Source organism: Montipora foliosa, unplaced genomic scaffold (genome assembly GCF_036669935.1).
Source record: "Montipora foliosa isolate CH-2021 unplaced genomic scaffold, ASM3666993v2 scaffold_252, whole genome shotgun sequence".
NCBI classification, from domain to species: Eukaryota; Metazoa; Cnidaria; class Anthozoa; order Scleractinia; family Acroporidae; genus Montipora; species Montipora foliosa.
In genome coordinates, this window is record NW_027179555.1 from 1 (window position 1) to 7,500 (window position 7,500).

Consider the following 7,500-nt stretch of genomic DNA (forward strand, 5'->3'; position numbering starts at 1 on the left):
TTAGCGCTCGCAAATTTCTCTTATGTCAGGTCATTACAGCCGGATGCGACAACGGCATTACGATAATAAATCTTCACGGCAGGGGAGCTCCAATCACGGTCCATCTCTCCGAGTGTGAGTCAGGAAAGAACTGATTAAAAAAAACCTGATTGACCCGAAAATTTTGACCCTAAATATTTGTTCGCTCGTGTCTAGTATTAGTATCGTTCTTATTTTTGACCATATAAATGGCTCTAGCCTGGATTGTTTAAGCCTTCTTGATACTCAGGTTGTTAACAGCAAACAATGTTAGATTTCAGGGTTGGCCAAATTTCACCTGAACTGAATGCTGCAAACCCGGTATAAAAATACAAGTTTTTTCTTGATGTTCTAATCTGTCAGAACGCGAAGGGAAAAACACTTTTAGGCTATCACTAGATTTCCAGGTTTATTTGATACATATCATTGTTAAAATTGTCGGAAACTATTAGCATTCATCGTTGATCCGGACCTTCACACGGGTGAAAACTTGAATAACGCGAGGATATTTTCTGTGGTGTCCGATCGATTTGACCACAACTTTTGCCTTTCACGTCGAATTCCATATGTGTAGTACATAAAATATTGCCGTCAAAAGTTATTTCGATGGTCATCTGGCCACAAAATCAATTGCGTGCTGATTCCATTCTTTGCAACGTCGACATGGCCTACATTGCCTCCCGTCCCCTAACACACATTTGGTGAACCTTCCAGATTCTGGCAGACACGTGACCAGAGTGAACCAGGGTCTTTTCTCAACGACAATGGAGGCAGAGAAGAGAGACCCTGGGAACGAGGTTGTGATAATGAGTGATGACGATGTTGGCACTAACACATCCCTTATTTTCATTTACATATCCACCTTTTTAGGGTGGGGGGATGGGGGGGGGGGGGTTATAAATTGGCGATTTATGACAAATTCAATCAAAGGAGAACAGTGAAGAAGTCGTGGAATCATGGATTGCTTGCAAAATGGGAGTTCCGTTGCAATCGGTTGCTTTCTGATCTTGGCTAGGAGATAATCCCGGATGGACGCTAATGGGGATGTGCCGCTGGATGGGGTCGCAATTTCACGACAGGATTGACTACAATGGGGTCACATTTTTAATAGAGTTACTAGAATAGGGTCGCACATTTTCGGAATTTCTGGTGTAAGAAAAGTCTGGTAAGGAGAGATTTAAAAATAGGAAAAAAATGGTTTATGCTGTTGTTTTAATATTTAACAGTCGGCTCGGTGCGGTACGTTTGTAAATGTTTACGGCTAGCAAATGTACCAGAATATTTGTACTTTAGGTGAAAAGTAAAGTGCTCTACATTCAATTTAACAAACGTGTCAATTCATTTAAGGATGACCTACTTAAAAGGCTTTATAAGGTAGAGGCATAATCAGAATGTGACTAAGTTGGGATAGCGAAATTGATATTTTCTCAAAAGTGACTAAGATGGGGCCTATGATTGGCCACAAAATAGACTATAATGGGGTAGGAGTTCGGAGAGGCCAGACATACCCAGCAAAAATTGACCCACTGATCTAAAACGAAGACCCCATGATCTAAAACGAAGGCCCTGTGATCTAAAACGAAGACCCTGTGATCTAAAACGAAGGCCCTGTGATCTAAAACGAAGACCCTGTGATCTAAAACCAAGGCCCACCTCAAAAATATCAGACCGATGCCAAGCAGCTTATGGCTGGTCACACGACATTGTGTGTTAAGGTATTGTGGAACAGTGGAACAGTGGAACAGCTGAATGTGGGCTCTGAGTGCGTGTGCTGGAAACACCTCACAACTAATGATATAGCGATGTTTCTTGTGACGTCACCAATTGTTACTACAGTAATATTCCAACCAGAACCTAATTATCATTTTAAAAGGTTCCAGCAAAGCAGACAAATTTTATTGGTGGAGAAAATTCTGCTCGTTTTGGTAAAACCTAGAAAAATTCCACTGAGATTGGCCGCACCATTTGCTTTCTCACCCAAGCAATCTGTTTTTTAGACAAATGGTAAACGCCCTCGGTCATCTATACATCAATAACATGACTAAAAGTGACAACTATGACAGCTGTTACGGGACAGATTTTGTACACACAGCTTCAGCGTTTTAACTCCTTTATTCTGGCATGGACCTTCCAGCACTCTGCTATTCCCGGCAGCCAACTCTCTCTAGCTCTCTCACAAACTGGCTTTTATATATGCTCTTGCTTAGCTATGATTGGTCAAAGAGCTTGAAAAATTATACAAACGTGACCCTAACACTCTCAGCAACCAAGGCGGAAAAGCGTGTGGTAAATACTTGCGGTGCATACTTCAGCCCAGCTAAATTCGAGCTAATTAAATTGTTGGATAAACTGATAGCAACGGAAACCACAGTTTCCGCGGTCCTTCACACTTACCCGTTTGGGCTAACCGCGGAAAAACTAACAATACATATCATTATCATACTGAAATAACATTCTTGGACACATGTGTATACAAGGGCGACCGATTCAAAAAGCATTATATTCTTGATGTGCGCACGCACTTTAAACCGAAAGAGACTTTCCAATACACGCACTTTAACTCCTGCCACCCTCCAGGCGTCAGGAAAGGCTTCATCAAAGCCGAAGCCCTAAGGCTTCTTATAACTAACTCTTCAAAAGCAGAAATTTGAAGAACACATCGCATTATTCAAACAAAGATTACGCCACAGAGGTTATCCAGATAACCTTTTGAACATGACTCTATCTGAAGTCAATTTTAGCGAAAGAATGTCGGCTCTACAAAATAAACAAAAAACGCCCAAAATAATTTTCCCGATTGTTACAGAATACCGCCCGTCAATGCCTGATCTCAAACATATTCTTATTAATAAATGACATCTTATACAAAACCAGCCCTCACTAAAAAAAAATATTTAAAAACCCTACCCTTATTTCATATAGAAAAGGGAGGTCTTTGAAAGATGTACTCGTCAGAGCAAAGCTCTGAGGTCTTTGAATTTCCTATCTTGACCAATAGGAGTCGTGTTTGGCCTGTCTACACCTTAAAACATCAGTAACCAACAAGCAATTGAACTTTACATTGAATAGACATATTATATAATTTCTTTGTGAGGAGTTTCGAGCACACGCACTCAGAGCCCACGTCCAGCTGTTCCACCGCTCCAACAATTCCATAACACACAATGTCGTCTGACGAGCCATAAGCTGCTTGGCATCATTCTGACATTTTTGACGTGGGTCTTCGTTTTAGATCACAGGGTCTTCGTTTTAGATCACAGGGTCTTCGTTTTAGATCATAGGGTCTTAGGTCTTAGGTCTTTCCTTTTGGGGTCTTCGTTTTAGAAACACCCCTTATCGGTATCGAATGTAACCAATAGAATTATGAAACAATAACGAACTAAAAGAGCAGTAGTTTGCTTTTGGTGAACACATGCACTTGTCACTGTCCACGGCCATCTCACTGTGTGCTCCTTTGCTAGTGCGAGTGGACCTGCGGAACTTGGCGGATCGACGAGAAAGTGTCTCTTCGCATTCATTTTCAGCACACATAGCACAGTGACACTTTTAGTGTGGTCTTCCACTGAGAAATAACTCGGTAACACGTGCTGACTGCAACAAGTATCAATCCCGTCGGAACGAAGAAACGTCGAAGAATATTTCAACGTATTACGTTGTGGCATTACTTCGGAAAGTGAAACGTCGGAAAATCGATATTGATCGTTGCCATATTGAATTGAATTCAACTGAACGAGGGACAAATTGTGATATCTTGAACCAATCGATATTGGTCGTTGACTTATCGATTAGTTTACATATGAGTGAGTGACAACTTTGCATATTCTGATCCCTAACATTAGTCTTTTATACGCTTCGCGTATCCACGACTAAAAAGGAAGGAATTACTATTTGAGGATTTGATCTGTAAAATTTCAGAGGACTACGGCTGTCATTCTTATGTGGGAGTCCAAACTCACCCCTTCTCAGTCCACAATGTTTTTAGATCTTGCTGAAGTGATTGGAATAATTGAAAGAAAAGTGGTGTTTGTTGATACTGTGATAACAATTGTTCCTATGGGCTGGGTCGCTCTATCCCCCCCCCTTTTTTTTTGTTTTGCCAAAAATGATAAACCACAAATGTAGTGTCAGAACCCAACAATTTTTGTCAGACTCTACAAAACTCCAGAGGAGCCAGTGCCTTGCTTTTGGGCAGGCCGATCTTTCATGTGATGGTGTCAATTTATCGATTGGTTCAAGTTTAAAACACGCTTCATTTCACTGCGCAATTCGGAAATGGCCTATATAAGATTGATTTTTGACGTCCACAAACCAGGCTTGATCATGGAATGACTCTTTTATTTCATCAATGACTCGTTTGAAAAGTCAAATACAATAATAATAATAATAATAATAATAATAATAATAATAATAATAATAATAATAATAATAATAATAATAATAATAATAATAATAATAATAATAATAATAATAATAATAATAATAATAATAATAATAATAACTGTCGCGGCTAATCGCCGTCGCAAAGTACAGCAACGACGCAGCTCAACAAGGTCGAACCGAAAGCATATGTTGGCGCCTCTGGCAGCCGCTATACGGTCCATGTGTGACCTTGGAGCACAGCTTACAGCCAGCTGGAATCAGCTGTATCTTGGTTTTTCCTGAGGGGGAAAAACCGGAGAACCCGGAGAAAACTTCTTACGGTGAGAATTTTTTTATTTCATCATATTTTGTAGATAGTAAGTAAAGTAAGTGATTCATGATTTAAAAAAAATAGGGTCACCGATGATCTGAACGAGTAAAATCGATGTGATTCTGCAAAGCTCATGGAAAAGTTCGTTTGTCACGCTTTTGCGTGATCTGTCGGGCAAGGACAGGAACCCCAGAGAGGATCGATCGTTGAAGAGATGAACGGTTTTTACCGAAAAAGAAAAACCTTTTTCGAGCATAGCAACGACGTTTTAAGCAGGGGTCATCTTCATTTGGTTGGTGTTTTCTATAATATCTCCCCATTGCCGTCATGCTCATCCTCTGAAGTGTGTTTTTTGTGAAATTCAATCGCTGATAGTTTCCACGCAGGTCCGCACTATGCAAGCGGATGAGGACGAAAATACTCTTCAATTTTCACGAAAGTAAAGGAAAAGAACTTTAAAAACATGCATTCACTTTGAACTTAAGTTCGTAGGGTAATAAAAACATTAAAAAGAAATAGCCCCATTAAATTTACGCAACGGTTCGTCCACGACTTTTCCAAACTTTCAGCCACTAGTCTACTCGATCAGCTACCTTTTCCATAGCTTTTTCATCCTCCCGCTCACTTCTCTTTGAAGTTTCATGATGATTCGGAAATAAATGTGCCATTCTTTTGCCGGCCTGTAATTTTTTCCTCGGCGTTTTTGTCGCCATGTTATTTTAACTGATGCTTGAAAAATTTGTATGAAAGTCAAGTAGACTAGTGCACGACTGATAAAAGCTCGCGAATATCAGTCGTGCAGTAGTCTACTTGACTTTCATAAATATTTTAAATCAATTTTGACTGATCACGATCTTCTCTGATCCAACGCTGTGCAAGACTTACCGTCCACGGTTTTTGCAAAGGTTTTAAAACCTAAACTTCACTAATGCTCAAAGTAATGCGTGACATATTACAGTGGCGTTACATGCGCAGTAACGTTGCGCGCAAACAATTAGCGCGAACGTCCTTAAGTACGCCCTTGGATTTCGTTTGTTTGCCAATATATGTCTGCGGGTTCAAGTTCGTTGCTCATGAAATAAGGTGGCTGCCCCCTGACGGAAGGGTGGGGGGGGGGAAGGTTACTCCCAGAAAAATTGGGTAGGGGTGAGCGGCCCGCTTCCCATAACCCTTACCCTATTTATGACCAAAATCTGCTATTTCCCCTACCCTATTTATGACCCGACCAAAAATTTGATACCCTATTTATGACCTGACCCTTAAGTCAATACCCTGGTGCAGACCTGCCTTAAATTATTTCCCTATTTCAGACCAATGTTAAAGGCAATGTTGAGGGGGAGAGGAAGGCAAAGCGTGGATGGAAGAAGGGGGCATGATAAAGAAGTAGCTTCTTCCAAATAAAAAACGAATTCAAGACTAGAGTGCAAAAATCGATGCCCTATTTATGACCAAAATGGCGGAAAATTGGCCAAAATCGATACCCTATTTATGACCAAAACGGTTGATAAACCCTACCCTCTGGGGCCGCACATACCTATATAGCCCATATGAGGGAGTACCCCCCCCCCCCCACCCCCGGGATCTTATCCAGTACTATTTGCACAAGCCCTTCTTTTGTCAAAAATCAAAATTTGTACAGTAACTTTTAATGAAAGATTTGGTTAAAGTATTTTTATTCAGATGTCAGTTCTTTCCTAAAAAGGAATCGCAACCAAGGACTTTTGTCGATCAAAAACGACTGCATATTAGCAATTTCAGGACGCAAGTATGTGTACTTCGCTGGGAGGTTTGCGAATGGCACCTTGCTTCAAGGAGATAAAATTTTCGACAGTTTTTATCCATTAGTGCAAGGAACTTCGAAATCACGGTACCTCTGAAACCCTATAACTTGTTCGTTAGGTTCCCCTTTTTGAACAGCCGGAAACGAAAACACCATGTTTCCTAGAGCATCGATTGGCAAAGAAAGCGTAACACGAGGTTTGAAAGAACTTACGTTTTTGGAACTTTAAGAAATACCAGGGACTCAACAGGTAGGTAGGTATACACATCTGTAAGATACGTGACGATCTCGGCTTTGTGAATGACAATAATAATATTTATGTCACGTTGTATACACCAATTGCAAAGGTTCTCGAACACGCCTTCACTTAGACGTTCTTACAGTACGCATATTTACAATTACGCGAGCAAATACTTGAATCTTTGCACAGATTGAAACTGTTGGACAGAAATTTTTTAAATGACGTTTTCGTTACCTTTGCGTCGTAGATCCTGTAATTGTGTCACAAGTTTACTAAAAGATCCCTTGTGAAGATATATATACATGGATCGAGTAGCTAACTAATTCTATAACTATATGTTCTATTGTTGGTTCCATATATATGGCGTGTAAATTGGGACCTTTTTACGAATGAAATTTGTTACCCGTCACTCAGAAAACCAATATTGTTGCTTGTTCTATTCTCAACCATTTAATTCCATTTGTTGAATTGTTTACCAATTATTCTGGTTGATAAAGTTCAAGCAACAGGGGGCACTTTGGTAAAGCTGACCAAGGGCCCGTTTCTCGAAAGTCTCGAAAACGTCGGGCCCGAAAAGCCATCTGTGAAATTGCCAACCGCTTGTTTTGGAAAGGCGATCTTTTAACATGTTTTCAAGGAAACAAAAAGAAAAATAACTGTGAAGTTTGACCAGTTAAATGCTCCGTTCCTGGTTTACCAAGGTAATTGTGACACCCGAAAATGGCCCGTAAAGTTTCGGGACTTTCGAAAAACGGCCCGCAGGCCCTAGTT